The sequence below is a fragment of the Mesocricetus auratus genome, unplaced genomic scaffold, assembly GCF_017639785.1.
Source record: "Mesocricetus auratus isolate SY011 unplaced genomic scaffold, BCM_Maur_2.0 Super-Scaffold_100007, whole genome shotgun sequence".
Taxonomy (NCBI): Eukaryota; Metazoa; Chordata; class Mammalia; order Rodentia; family Cricetidae; genus Mesocricetus; species Mesocricetus auratus.
This window is the reverse complement of record NW_024429191.1, coordinates 50,583,211-50,599,509: the sequence shown is the minus strand read 5'-3', so window position 1 is coordinate 50,599,509 and position 16,299 is coordinate 50,583,211. Positions and strand designations below refer to the sequence as shown.

The 16,299-nt window shown below is 40.9% G+C and overlaps 1 long non-coding RNA gene across 1 annotated transcript; it reads right to left on the bottom strand.

The window, feature by feature from the left end:
- Window positions 1–284: 284 nt before the first annotated feature.
- On the bottom strand, window positions 285–10,231 carry LOC121141155. The gene is made up of 3 exons (XR_005878057.1): window positions 10,035–10,231; window positions 6,498–6,670; window positions 285–405 (listed from the first exon to the last, which is right to left on the bottom strand). It is a non-coding gene; the product is annotated as an uncharacterized LOC121141155 (long non-coding RNA).
- Window positions 10,232–16,299: the final 6,068 nt, after the last annotated feature.

Below are 16,299 nucleotides of genomic sequence, written 5' to 3'. Positions count from 1 at the left end.
GGGGTGGGAAATAAAGACTTTCTCAGGTGAACAAAAGTGACAATTGTCTGAAGCTCAGATCCACATTAAGAAGGAGAGTTGGGAAATGACTAAGTAAATAAGAAATTGAAACTCTTATTTTTACTTATAATGTATCTAATAGGCAGCAGTTATCTCAAAATAGAGGAACAGCATATATATGCATACATGTAGTGTGTGTATTTTATACATATATAGACATACATGATTTTTATGTTTAAACAAAAACATATGACAACAATTATGTTAATAATAAACAGGAGAAAACTGGATATTTTATTGTTTCAAGGCACCAGCACCACCCATGGCATGATGTTGCATTATTTGAAAGTACACAGAGTAGTTGCACATGGAGATTACATATTCCGGGAAGCCAAAAACAGTCTTCTAAAAAGAAGCATAAGTGATATGTTAAGAGAAAGGAACAAGTAGCATAAAAGACAGCAATAGAGTGGAAACATTTTTAAGTGGAACAAAAATTGAGCCAACAAATGGAAAACAGTGACAAGTAAGATGAATATTAACCCAGTTTCATTCATAACCATTTTCAATGCCAATGTCTGAATGCACTAACTGAAGAGACCTTTTGTCAGAGTGGATCAAAAGACAAAACTCTATCCAGTGTCTGTAAGCTAACCAGGAGCTACACTCTAAGAGAAAACGTACTCTCCCTCTCCTAGCAGTTAGCCATTGTCAATAATAGTTCCTTGGTAAAGTGTAGGACTTAGTGTGTTGGGTTTTGTCCTGACTTAAGCTTGTGTAGGTCTTATGCATATTACCACACCTGCTGTGAGTTTACATGCAGCTTCCCCATCGTGTCTGGAAAACACTGTTCCCAAGCACTCAACCACTAAGTCTGACTCTTACACTCATTCTGCCTCCTCTGACACAATGATCCCCGAGCATGGGAGTTTGACTACTCTTTAGTAGAAGGTCACCTATACAAGAATATTTGGGCAACACAAATTGGTCTTGATAGGTACTTTATAAAAATTAGTTAGTTAATTAATACTTTTAAAAAACCCAACAACTATTGCCCCTCCTACCTCTCTTCCCAATCCCTTCCCCTCAGTCCCACTGCCCCTCCCATTCATGTCTCTGAACCCCTATGGGCCTAGGTTAGTTGATTCTGTGGATTTTCTTGTGATGTCTTTGATCACTCTGGCTTCTGCAATCCTTCCTCCTCCTCTTCTGCAGGATTCCCTGAACTCTGCCTAATGTTTGGCTATGGATCTCTGCATCTGTTTCCATCAGTTGTTGGATGAAGCTCCTCTGATGACAACTGGGCTGGGCACTGATCTATAAGTATGGCAAAATATCATTAAGCATCATTAACACACACACACACACACACACACACACACACACCTGTTTGGTTCTATCCTAAGCCTCTGAATCCTGACATGATGATGCTCCAGGTAGTGTCAGGGGTGGGCTCACTCTTATGGCATGGATCTCAAGCTGGATCACTTATTGATTGACCACACAAACAATTTCTGGGTCACCTATACCCCAGCACATCTTGTAGGCAGGACAAAGTGTAGGTTGAAGGTTATATGGTTGTTTTGGTGTCCCAGTTCCTCCACTGTAAGTCTTGCCTGGTTGCAGGAGGTGACCACTTTAGGCTCCATTTCTCCCATGGCTTGGAATCTTGTGGATTCCTGGGAATTTTCATTGCACTAGGTTTCTAAGTCATTCCCAAGATACCCCAATTTCAGTTGTCTCTCCCAGTACTTTCTTCATCCCTCTCCATCTACCCTATGCCAATCTGATCCCTTTTTTCCCCTCCTTTACCTTCTATGTCTATTCTAGTACTCCTTCCCAGGGTGATTTATATGTGCCCCACCACACTGTGAACTCTCCTTGTTATTCAGCTTCTCTGGATCTGTGAATTGTAGCATGGGTACTTTTTTTAAGGAAATAAAATGAGTGGATAGGAAAGTGGGGGTGGACGTGGCAAGAGTTGGGGAGAGGGTAAATATGATCAAAACACATGGCACAAAATTCTCAACTAATAAAAATATTTTGAGAAGTCGACTTTTCAATATAAAGATATATAAACTAAAAATAAATGGGAAGAGAAAAGCAGACCATTCCAGAAGAAATCCAAGAGTGGGAGTAGCTTTGTAAATCCCAGGCAGAACTGATTTGAAAACAAGAAGAATCTTGAGGTTAAAGAGGGCTCTACAGAGAGATAAAGGAGTGAATTTTCCCAAAAGATGCAACAATCCTTAGTGTGTTTTTGTGTAGCAACAGAAAGTAAAAAATGCATATGGCAAAAACCTAATAGATTTCTAAGTAGAAATGGATAAATCCACTAATATTGTCTGAGTCTTCAGCACCTTCTATAAGAAATGACACATCTACAGGACAGAAAATCAGTAAGAACACAACTGAACTCAACAGCACCATCAATCTCCTGGATGTATGAGGCATTTATAGACATGTTCATACAATAGAAGCAGAGGGAATATTTCTGTCAGGCTAACTTGGCAGTAGGGTGTTAACCAAGGCAGACCATGTCATTGGTATGCAAACACAACTTAGCACCTCAAGGAGCAGAAAGTATTGAATGTCTGTTTGCATAGCTGGGTAGAAAGGAACTAGAAAGCAATAAGACAAGGATGCTGGAATACCGAACCCCACCCCAGCTAATGGCAGGAAAAAATAATATTGGTCCAAGAAAAATGCTCAAGAAGAAGTTTAAAATACTTTAAGCTAAGTAAATGCATAGCTTATTAAAGTTTGCAAGATAGAGAAAAACAATGCTTAGAGGCAAATGCATACTGTTGTGTGTATGTATTAGATAAGAACACAGGGCCAAGGCCAATTATTTACTTTTTCACCACAGGAAACTAGACCAAAGTAAGATAAAAGAAGAAATAATGAAGCTAGTACAGAAATCAATGAAATTAAAAACAGAAAATCAATAGAGGAAATCAATAACACCAAAAGCTTTTTATTTAATAAAATCAGTAAGCCCTTTTTTCAGACTAAGAAAAAAAGACAGAAGAGGCAGTAGACACCGTCATAATGAAAGATGGGAACACTATTATCTCATGGAAATTACATGTGTAAGACAGGGGTAATGTGAAAGACTGTGTCTGTAATATGACTGCCTCAATGAAAGAAAACACTAACCAAAAGCCATAGTCTACCACAGCTCCCACCGAAAGAGCTGATCTGTGCTCATTACAGAGACTGAGTCAGTAAATAATACAAAAAGTACCAGATGCAGACTTGTTCACTGGTGGCTCTTCCAGATATTAAAGGAGGGGACAAAAATCAATCCTCTGTAGTCTTTCAAGAAGATACAAGCAGAGGCTACTGCCCAATGTACTATGTGGGCTTCCCATTGCCCTAATGAAGAACCACTCAAGAAGTTATGAGAGAAGAAAGCTGAAAACCAGTATCTTAGAAGTTCTGATGCAAAACCTAGTAGTGCTAGCAAATCAGTCTAGGACAAAGAGTCAGCTCCAGGATTAAAGTTGTTATCTGCAAAGCCTAATGACAAAGCCCATGGTTGAAGGAAAGAACCAAGTCCTGGGAGTCGTTCTCTGGCTTCCACATATGCACCGTGACACATGAATATGCTAATAATAAATGAAATGAAATTTAAACTTCATCAACTTAATAGATAAATGAAAAGAAAATTATTAGGGGCTGGAAAGATCCTAAGGTTAAGCGCTTGCTGTACACCCATGAAAACCTGAGCATGGGTCTTTTTAGGACACACGTGATGCCAACCACGTGAAGGCACGTGGGAGGCCAGAGACAGGCAGACCCTGAGGATTCACTGGTTAGGAAGTTTAGCAGAAATAGCTAAACTACAGGTTCAGTGAAGAGATGCTGCATCAAAATAAAAGTGGAGAGTGATGGAGAAGGCATCCAGAATCAACCTCTGGCCTCCACCTGTAGTCATGATCATATCAATAAGTTCATAAAAGGTACCTGAAAAGCCACTACCAACCCAAACTCAAAATAAAGTAAAAATCCTCAGCAAATGGAAATGGACAGGAAGCCAATTAACTCCACAAAACTCTTTATAGGAGTCTGTGGATGACATAACACTTAATGCAGAGAAACTCAACACTTTCCCACTAAGACCCTAAGCAAACCAAGCCAGGCATTCTCCAGTATTCTTCTCCTGGCTGACCTGAAGAGTGAGCTAAGAAAGAGAAATGGAAAGTGTGCAGATGGTGAAAAGAAGCATGGGGAGGCATTTGTTTGAAGAGAAATTGATCATCTATTTAGAAATTCTAAACCTCTTGTAACTACTCTTACAACAGGGCTATAAGGTTAAAGATCAGTGCCCAAAAGCCAATTAATTTCCTGTTCAAGGGAAGTGAACAGGTAAATTTAAAAGAGGAAACCCACAATGTTTATATAAGCATCATCTAAAGCACTTAAACATAAATGTAATAAAATAATGCAAGGTCTGTATGAAGAAAACTATAAAATTCCAGCAAGAGAAATCCAGGAAGAAGCAAATGGAGAGAGACGCCCTGTTCATCAACAAAAAATTCAATGTTGAGATGTCAATATTCTCAACATGGTATAGATTCAATCCACTCAATCAAACTCACAGTGATTTCTTTTGTGGACATCAAAAATGTAAGTCTAAAGTTAATACAAGGAGACCAATGATCCAGGATATCCAAGAGGATATTGGAAAATGAACAAAAGTTGAGAGACTTATCTGACTCTGAGATGTAAAATAAATAATGTTGCAGTATTTGTGAAAGATTAAACCAGTAGATGAATGGAAAAGAACAAAGATCCCATAAATAGGCCCATAAAAGTCTGACAAAAGGGTCAGTTCTAGTTGACTCTCCATTGTTGTGGAAAAAACATGACCAAAAGCAACCTGGAGAGGAAAGGGTTTATTTCAGGTTACAAGTTACAGTCCATGATGAAGGGAAGTTGGAACAGAAACTCAAGGCAGGAACCTAAAGACAGAAACTTAAGTGGGACCATGGAGGAGTGCAGAATACTATCTTGCTGAGCTAGTGTTCTACTATAACCTTGGTCCCCTGCCTAGCGATAGGACTGCCTATAATGGGCCTTCCCACCACAATTAGCAATTAAGAAAAAATGCCTCACAGATATTTCCATAGAACTATGTGATGGAGAAAATTTCTCTCTTCCCATTGACTCTAGTTTATGACAAATTGACAGTAAAAACTAACCAGCACATGGTCTTTTCAAAAGAACAAAAGCTAACCAGCGTAGCCAGGATGGTCTTTTCAACAGACACACTTTAACAACTGAAAATTTGCAAGGTACACACACACACACACACACACACACACACACACACACACACACACAGGGAAAGAAAAGAAAGAAAAGAGATAATTTATGATTTGTTTTTTAGAAACGTTCTCTCCAGATGGTTTATAGACATATATTTAAAGTTCCCTCACCGAGAGAGAGAGAGAGAGAGAGAGAGAGAGAGAGAGAGAGAGAGAGATCTTAGAAAGCAGTGTAAGGGAATATTAAAATGATTTAGATGGCTTTCAGTTTGGTGATGACATGTTAAGACAACAAAGAAAGATATAAAATAGAATTGACAAGTTGGATTTAATAAGAAAATAAAAGGCTCTAAGACACTGATCATATCAAATGATGACAAGGCCCTAGGGCCCCTCTGCTTGGAACCCAGACTGCTATGGATATCGTGTAACTCAGCTTACAAAACTGGACACACTCTTTCTAGAGGACCCAGACATCTATCATCCCTTGATATTTATTTATTCAAGGGAACCAAAAACTAATGTTTACATTAAAAACTGAACATGACTATTCTTAGAATTTTTTATTCAAAATGCCCAAACTTACAAGCAAACAAGATGTCTATCAGTTGATGACTGGGTAAGTAAGCTGTGATATATCTAAGCAATGAAACATTCAGCAATGAAAGTAATGTGTTATCAAGCCATGAAAAGACACAGGAAAAAATAATCTGTAAAATAATCTGTATTACTAACTAGAATAAATAGTATGGAGAATATATATATGTATATATATATATATAATGATTTCAAATTTATGACATTCTGTAAAAGGCAATACTATGGGAATGGTTTAAAAGATTAGCAGCTATCAGGGGTTAGGGTGGAGAGAAGGAAAACCACGGAACTGACTAGAAAGATACTATTTTTGAGGGAAAATTGCTCTGACAGAAAATTACACATTCCGGATGAGTGAGGAAATGCAGATAACAATAGGAAGGATATTTAGGACAACAAAACTATCTCATAATTCTGTAATGGCAGACACATGCAAATCTGCCAAATTCATAGAGTGAATCTTGGTATGAACTTGAGAGACAAGGACATATCCATGCAGAATCATTAATTGTTAATGAATGTTTCACTCTAGTGAAGAGGTGATTTCTATCTAGGGATACACAAAGTTCTGGGTAAGCCGACTCCGTTGCCAGTCATGCTGGGATGCTTGACCTGTGTACACCTCACCTCCATCTCTCAGGTAGAAGTTCATGATGAGTACTTGGCCAAGTCTGATCCAATCAGAGCAGTGGTTTCCCCCCAGCGACTCTTAGGGCAAGGCTTCCTTTCTCCTTTTGCAGAGGTACCATGTGGATGAGAGGACAGCTTTCTCAGCTGCTGTGGCCCTGAGAGAAGCCAGCCTTGGGACAAAAGAGACCAAGAACATGGCTTTAAACATCATGCATTTGTGGGGGTGTGCCTAGCATCTCTACCTTTTCCCTCAAATTTGCTGTGAACCTAAAACTGCCCCTAGAAACAAAGCCTCCTTTAAACAAAGAAAAACAACAGACAAATTACTTGAATATTCAACAAAGGAAAAGTAGTTATGCAAAGAAAACCCAACAGCAAAACATTATGCAACCACGGAACTGACTACAAAGATACTATTTTTGAGGGAAAATTGCTGACAGAAAATTACACGTTCGGAATGAGTGAGGAAATGCAGATAACAATAGAGAACACCTGAGTGAGGGAATTTGGATGGCTGTGCTGCTCCTGGTTATGCTTCTCTACACTGTCCACGACACTCATACACTACTTTTAATGAGAAGAAAGAGATTAGCTGCCTTCTGCAGGTCCTTGAGGAGTTGGTTTCCTGAACTCTGAACCTCTCATTAACCAGGTTGAGCACTATGAAGCTAGTCAAACATGCTCCCTCCCAGCCCTCGCCAGGCACAGCCCAGTAGGGAAGTTGTCTGGCTGAGACTCTAGATCCAATAAAAGCACTATAGCCGTGCCTCCTCTTTGGAGCTTTTCCTATGAATTTTCGACACAGCAGATGCACAACCTTCCTGAGCCTTTGATTCCTTTGCACAGCCGAGCTCTCTTTTAATGAAAATTCTGGATACATTGGAATCACCCAGACTTTTACTAACCAGGACACTCCAGTACCATGGACTGAGCTCCCAGGTCTCTGTAAAAGGTGAACATAGATCCAGGGTGGTTTTGAGAAACATCTCAGCTAGAAGGGAAACCTAATGCAACTTGGCTTTAACAATAAAGGAAAATTCATGAGGTAGGCAGGCTTCAGGCACAACGTGATCCAATTATTCTGGATGGCTCAGAGCCCTGGCTTTGTTTTCTCTGCCATGTTCTTGGCTCTATTTTGTCCTTGGGACGGATTCTTTCTGGGCTACGGCAGCTGAGTGGGCTGTTGTCTCACCCACATAGTGCCCTCTCAGAGGAGAAAAATGTCTTTCTCAAGAGCCCCAGAAGGAACACCTTGCTCTTACTGGACCTGCTCTGACCTGGTACTCACTGTGAGCTGTGACCTGAGGGATGGAGGAATGGAAAGACTACACAGGTCAAGCGTCCCAGCAGGATGACAGAATAGTCACTTTCCCCAGAGTCACGTGGGGTCCCAGACAGAAATCATCACCTCCAGTTAGAAGAAACTGGAGCCTGAGGAGGTTCCCACAAATGTCCATCATGGCAAGGCTGCTCTGTGAAATTGCTTTTTCGAAAATGTATCTAAAGAGTTGTTTTTGCAAGCATTAACAACCAGAATTTTTATTCAGAAAATGCTTATCATCAATTTACAGATCTAGTTACATGGAACATTTTAATATTCATAATTGAATTTTTATACAAAAACATTTCTTATTTCATTGTTTCTGGCACTTCAAGGAAATGAATGTCTCAAGAATATTGATTCAAAATACTTCAGTGGCCCAAGAAAATAAAGATTAGGAAACTAATTATAGCTTTTCCTTTTGAAAAGAAAAGATGAGTTTAATAAACAGGCCAGTTAAAATCAATGCGAAAAGATGGACTCTCTCCTTGAGGCCATATCAGCCTCTCCTGTTCTTCCCTGTGCTCCAAATGTCCTTCCTCTCTCCTCTCTGCTGGAAATCACCACTCATATAAGCAGCCCCTCATAAGATCTCTTCTTGGAGTCCTCCCACACAATGCTCTCTGTGCTGTGATCTCTCCTGTGGGTGCCCATTGTGCCTGGGTCTCCCCTCCCCCTTGGAAAGAGTTCGCTTGACATTGTATTACAGGTGCTGGATCCTGTCTGTGCACTGCAGAACATTGTGATGTCATAGAAGAGGGATTTAGACAAGAAAGGATGCTAATCAGAAGGAAGTCCTGTGACAATGGCCAAGGGATTTTCAAAACCACTTTCCAGAAAATCCTCCCATGCCACATGGATTCTGGTGAACAACATTGTGCAGAAATTTGAGAGCAAGAGTCATGCTCCAAGTGAGAATTGACTGGATAGAAGAAGAGGAAGAAAGAGACGCAGGGCAGAAAGTAGAACAAGGCAACGAGGAGAACCAGAATCCTGTCAGGAAACTTGGGGTTTAGAGATGGGCTTGGGGTTTCTGTACAAATAGGAACCCTGGACCACGGGTTCCTCACACCTTGAAGGTTCATGCAAGGGGATGGACACCTGAGGAGTAATTAGACACCCGGAGAGTGGGTTGCCTTTTGGTTAAGAAGGGCTGTAGAGAATTTTAATATCTCCCTTTCCATCCCTCCTTCCCTCCTCCCTTCCCTCTCCCCTCTCTCTTTTTCTTTCTATCCTTCCATTCCTTCATTCTGTCCCTCTCTCCATCTCTTCTTCTTTCCTCCTTCCACCCCACTACTAAGCTAGGGAGAGGATACCTTCCTCTTTTACCATGTTTCTCCCACCTCTTCCAGTCCTGTGAAAGCTGGTGACCGTGTGTTGCTGCCTGCCAACCCAGTGTGCCTGTAGCCCTTCAGTCATTTATATCAAGGCCCAGCCACATCACCTCACATCTACTTTTGTGCCAGGAAGGCAGAACCTGGCTGTTGCAACAGACAATATGTGACCCATAACACCCAACATACTTACTCTTACCCAGTGTGGAATTGTAGAAATTTACTACCTCATTTATGCCTTTAAACTTGTTGCTCTTCAGAGAGAAAGAGATAGAGATAGAGATAGAGATATAGATAGATGAGAGAGAGAGAGAGAGAGAGAGAGAGAGAGAGAGAGAGAGAGAGAGAGAGAGAGAGAGAGAGCGAGCTGATTGTTCCGGAAACCCTTACTAACATCTCGGGGATGCTTCTAGGTTAACCTTTCATGCAGTACTGCTGCTGACCCAGCATCTATATAAGAGTCTCTCACCTTGACATTATCTCACCTTGGACTCCAATGTTGATAGGATTCTACCATCCTGGTCCCATGAATTGCTCCTCTAACAAAACACAGAACTGTCATTCACATATCCTTTCCCCTGGAAGTGTTTACTCACTCCTAGCTGGTCTGACCCAGCCTTTACAACTCCTGGACTCCACTGCATTGACCATCGAAGGAAACCACTGGCTTTGGAAAACTCATTTGAAAACTGAGAAATGCTGACAGCATCTCTCCTATTTCTGAGCGCGTTCTCTTCTTACACAATAAGACAGAAAGTTAGAGCTGCTATTCAGATCAGAAAATTCCCTTTTGTAGTTCAAACAAGGAGAAGAGGCAGCATAAAGTGTGCTCTTGGAAGCTAATCAACCCTGCTGCTCAGCCCTGCCATTTGGACTCACGGGAAGAAGGCACGAATTTGAAAGTCATCCTGGAGAGCAGGTGGCCCGGCAATGGCTTTGAAGCAATTTTCAAAGCAGGAAGCGTCTGGCCAGGGCCTTGAGTGGTATCCTCAGACCTGACCTGGCTGTGTGGACTAGAAGGCAGTCATGGAAGAATCTGACGGCAGCACCTCCTATGAGACAGACCAGGCTGAGACCCTCACTTTCAACCATGCACAGGAAATGATGCCACACAGTCAGCACACTGAGCTGGCACATAGAACAACAGCCCTGGCTCAGGATGGTTTAACTTAGGATAATTTGAGTCTTCGTAGTGTTGTAAAAGGGGTTGTGGAAACTGGAAACCATGTTTTAGTATCAATTTTGGATATTTCCAGCCTTGTGCTATGTGGTCTGAATATTTCTCAAGATGTTGACCAGCTATAGTGAGCCACAGCTCCCAGATAGTCACAGTCACCAAGGAAAACAACATACATACTAAGGCACACTGTGTTGCTCAAATAGGAACTCGCACTGGTCAAGGGACTCATCAGATGTACTTCAAACTTATGAAGCTATCTCTAACTTACAATGTGGTTATAGGGACATTAGCCCACCATAGGTGTACTGGTTAATTTTTGTCAATTTGACACAAACTAGAGTCACCTGGGAAGAGGGGACCACAATTGAGAAATTACCTCCAACATTTTCTTGGTTAATGATTGAGACGAAAGGGCCCAAGCATGGTGTCCAGGCAAGTGATTCTAGATTGAATAAAAAGGTGGGCTGAGCAAACCAGGGACATAAAGCCAGGACGTAACACTCCTCCATGGTCTCTGCATCAGTTCTTTCCTCCAGGTTCTTGCCTTGAATTCCTGCTATGATTTCCCTCACTGATGGATAGTGATTGGGATGTTTAAGTAAAATGAATCCTTTCTTCCCCAAGTTGGTTTTGTCAGAGTTTTTTCATAGCAACAGAAAGCAAGCTGGGACAGCAAGTGATTTGAGGTATGTCTTTACATTGTTAGTCAATACTAAAACAGCAGTGAAAGGCAAAGTTTGCCTCTCTTGGGAACTGGGGTTGTCTGAAAACGGAAAAGTAAACTTCATGTCTTGGAACCTTTGCTTGAAACTCACCAAACCCACCTGCTATGCATCCTCCAACATTATCACAGACCTTAAACCACAACACCAACAACAGAAATAAATCAAAGGCAATATTCTTGGAGCGCTGACCATGTGCCACACAAGTGCATATTATTCTATCTGATTCTCACAATGACTCTATTATGGAGATATTAGTATTTTCTCCTATCTCACAGATGAGGATATGAGGTGTGAATAGACTGAGAAGACTGGCTAACAAGCTGATAAGACAGGATTAGAATCCAACAACATTGATCAAAGACTCTTAACCTTAACCACAGACAGATACACAAATAGATGAGTAGGTGATTGGGTATAATTACAATCAAACAGATAAATACATCATTAAAACTTTACATTGAAATTGTCTAGGTTAAAATAATCTGCAGAAGTTTAAAGAGTTAAACTACTAAGAGTTATCTCGTTTGTAGCCACAAAGGATGAGGTAGCCAGGAATGGGGGTGATGCCTGTGTCTATTTCAAGGCATTCTTTCAACACATTATCCTAACCAAGATTATTAAAGTGAAAATCAGGGAACTGTGAGCAAGATGCAGAGTAGCCAGAGGCTTTTAGCCACTTATTAAACAATCATTCAAGGGCTTAATACTAATTATAATTGTTTGACTGATGGCTCAGGCTTATTGTTAGCTAACTCTTACATTTAAATTAACCCATTTCTATTAATCTACGTATCGCCACATGGCTGTGGCGTTACCTCATTTTCTACATGTCTTGCTTCCTCAGTGGCTGCTGGCATCTCCATTGACCCTGTCTTCTTTCTCCCTGTATTCAATTTGGTTTTCTCACCTAACTATATTCTACCCTGCCATAGATCAAAGCAACCATATTCATCAACCAACAAAAAGCAACACATATTCACAATGTACAGAGGGACATCCCACATAATTTCTCCCTTTCTGTCTAATGCACAAAGTTATAGTTTTCCTTGTTACCAGATTCAGAAAAGAAGTTCACTAAAGAGGTGTAAAGTATATAAGGTTGAGAGACATAAAAAGATAATTTTGGGTTGTTAATGCAAGTTAGGTTAAAAAGTGAAGTATGTATAACCTTTTGAACTCACCAAGATAGGATAGATATGGAGTATATTCTCTGTATGTGTCAATTGCTAATGAACTAGACATTTTTTGCCTGTATATGTTATACATAGTTATTGTACTTATTGTATATAGTTTTTCTTATGTTAGTCATAATCTTCTTTATTTTGAACAAAAAAGGGAAATACGGTGATATCTTATTTGTACTCTAACAAATAAAGCTTGCCTTAAGATCAGAGGGTGGAGCTAGCCACTAGTTAACCATAGAGGTCTAGAGGTCTGTACAGATAGGAGGTAATAAGGCCTGGCAGAGAGAGGAATATAAGGCAGGTGGGCGACAGTAGCTTGGTTTCTTTTTGTTCTGGAGATTTTGTAGAGGTAAGTACTCTAGTGACTAGGTGCTCTGCTTCTCTGATCTTTCAGTTCTCACCCCCTAATACCTGACTCTTGTTTTTTACTATTATTATTAAGACCATTTAGAACTTGTGCTGCAATGCAGAACTGTGATTGCCAGTATGGATGTCTAGATGTTTCTTCAGAGACTTTGGCTTTCTTCCTGAGCCCCAAGGGTAGCAAACGTCAAAGTGCATGTTTACAAATGCTTTCCCAGTTCAGTAATGCTGTGATAAAGAATTAGAGCTGTTTGACTTGGGTTTATCTGCTCTGCACACCCAAGGAGATGTGGCTTTGCCTATGATTAGGTAGATTTTTATGAAGGAAGATTGTGTCCTCAGATGTAACTACTCCTGGCTATGCTGGCCAGGCCAGCAAAGCTTGTTCTACTCTGAATCTGTAGGATAGAAAGGGAAGTGAGGGAAGGGGCATATTTAAATGATTACTGTGAGCAATGGACTTAGCAGACTTGTGACAGGTAATATGAACTGAGAGCCAGAAAGTCACAACTTTGAGCCCCACCTTTGTGATTTTAAGCAGGTTATCTGCTGGCTTCTAAATTTTAAGACTTAAAGACTTAAATCAGCATATTAGTCAGCTGTCTGTAACTGTAACAAATACTTTTATATAATAGCTTAAAAAATAAATAAAGGCCTATTTTGACTAAAAATTTTTTTAAGTCCCAGCACAAGTTTGGGCCTGTGGCAAGACAGTACATCATGCTGGAGAGTGTGTGGTGAAGAAGCAAAGGAAGATGACAGGAATTGGAAGACATCTCAGTATCCCAGGATCAGGTCCCATTATCCTCTTTGATAACATGATTCTGATGGCATGGGAATCTCTTATGGGATCCACTTACCTTCTAGTATTTCATGCTACAGACCATGCCTTTGCTATATAGACCTTGATGGGGGTTTACATTCAGATTAAAATAATAGCGAAGAATAACCTTTAGTTAGTGAATTTGTGATTAGAGCTCTGCAGGTGTAACTAACCTTTCCCCCATCTAGGTGAGAGATGGAGAGTGTACTTTCAAAAAGGCAAATACACAGCTGGCAAGTTGATAGCTGGTATCTGGGAGTTCAGGTGGACTGAAGGCCTCTTTATGAACTGCTTTGGCTTCTTTGTAGTGTATAAATAAGTTCTAAGCATTAGATCCACAATATAACAAGGAGGAAATGCAAGCAATTTGTAAACTGGCCCTGAAAAATCTATAGCATCATTTCTGTGTGTTGGTTGACATAGTCACAAAGAATCACTAATTCCAAAGCAGAAACATTTCTTGTTTGGGGGGTGGTGGCATGGTCTAGAAGGGATTGTGATATGGGAGAGATTCAGGTTCCATCTTCAGAAGGCACAGTCTACTATCTTATCTGACTCTCAGTACCTCAAATGTGAGGGCAATCATTCAATTTGTAAGGAAAACAAGGTTGTTTTAGAAGTAGAGGTTTAAGACAATGAAGGTGGCAGATGAAACCCAACCTGAATTCATCCACATTTATCTTCTGAAACTTAATGGCATATTAAAGTTTTATGCTGTTCTCCTATACTAGAATCCTACCATGTTAGAGACACTAATGGGCCTTAGATAACAGCAGAGCTGGGGAGACAGCAGAATTATATTCTGTGCATGACACACTGGGTGAGCTGTGTTTAGAAAGAAGGCGGTCCCCTGGGTAGAGAGACTTGAGACATGGAGAAATTGGCATCTTCATGGAACCAAATGATGTGTGCTGCAGACTTCCTCTGCTACCTCTCTCTCCCCCTCAGGGACATATGCTATAATCTCTTATGCCTTTGTGTAAACAGTGCTAGTGGAGGGATAGAGAAATTCTTGGGAATGCCCTGAGTTTAGTTTTTAGAACAATGTGGAGCAGACTGAAGAGTCTATGAATAGGAGGGAGGAATGTGGCAGAGTTGGAGACTGAAGAAGAAGCAGGAATTCTGGCCACAAGCAAGTTAAGTCACTCCACCACACTTGTGCAGAGGAATTTGCAACAAAGAACCTGAGCTCATAGAATTCAGATAGCAGGGAGCCTTCAGTCATTTGTCCATCAAGGAGTACTGCTCTTAGCAGTGGCACAGGTCTCATAATTGGAAGCCTGGTTATGGGGCTGGTGCCCTTGGAGAGATAATCACCATTAAACCACCTCAAAGAGAACATTTGATTGTGCCTTCTAGCTTGCATTCAGTAGGGCACAAGACTGATACTGCACCACCCCCAGAAAGCCCAGATCCCACCTTTCTCATTCTGGTGTAGGTGATTTGAACAACACAGCAGTTCTGATACAGGATCAGTGTATTGAGGAGCTCAGGCTTGCATATTCTTGAAATATTATTGAACTGAGATAGCCAGCAGGGCTTTGCGCCAAAAGACAAAGTTGGAGGCCTTTCCTCCTAGGGTACCTACAAGGCTCATAGACAATGCTAATAGAAGGAGGCATAACCATTAATGTGGAGAAAGAACCTTAGCAGACAGGCTTTGATGAAGATATGAAGGTTGTCTATGTAAAGCTACCAGCAGAGCATCTAATATGTAATCACTTCCCACTTAAAACCTTCCAATTACCCTTCAAAATCTGCATGCTTCACCATCATCTGTGGATCCCCAATCTGATCTAGTCCCTGCCTACTTTTACTGACTCACTGGCTTACCTCCCCTTCTCTTACACCTCAGACACAACAATGGCATTCCTATGCTATGATCTTTGTCAAGACTGTTCCTCAGTCAGCTCTTTGAAGTATCTGTACATCAAAGGAGCACAGTGTGGAAGATGGGATCACTATATAAATTTATGATAACTGAGTTTTAAAACAGTTTCAGTGGTGGTCATCTCCACATGTTCCTAAATAGAAACTAGAAATGTCCTGTTTCCTGCATATCCTTGAGCAATGGACAACTCTTTAACTGCTTTCAGTTGTAAGTTGTGAATGTGTCTGACCCCAAATATTAACCAGCATTTTAAGAAGGGAATACGACCCCTATTCCTTTAACTTTCAGATGTGTACCTAGAGCCCCTGTCTTTGAGGAAGGGCACAGTTGGTTCCTCTCTTCTCTCTGCTCAGTTCCCCATTCATTTGCTGACTCTGTTTCAGTTCTTGCAAGGATAAACACAGGAACAGCCAGGTGGCTTGCCTCCGTGTGAACCTGTGTTGAGGCAATGGTGTTGTATGTGGAGCAAAGTTGCTTACCTCATGGCATCCAAGAGCAAAGGCCAGGGACACTGCATGACCCCCAAGGGTAGGCTGCCATTGATCCACTCCCTTCAACTAAATCCTACTGCCCTAGTTTTCCTCACTTTCTCATAGCCTGTCCATCAAAAGACTAATTCAATGTTGAGGTCAAGGCCTTCATGATCCAGTTGTTTCTCAGAAGCCCCACTTCTGAACATTGCTGCACTGGGGACGAAGATTTTATTACATGAGTCCTTGTGGCCACATATCAGGTCCAACTATAAAAGAGCCTAAAAGTTAGAGGCCCTCTTTCTTGAAGAGCCATGGTGCCAAGAGTCTCATTGACTATATGAACTTGGAGGGGGCATGAGCAGAGATCCCAGCTGGTATCTTGATCAAAGATTCTCAATTGAGTTCCAATCTACGTCACCTAGACACTCAACAGACATAATTGGGAAATAATAAACATGGTATTTTGTGATACAAAATGTATGCTGCCTCATTACTCAGCAATAGA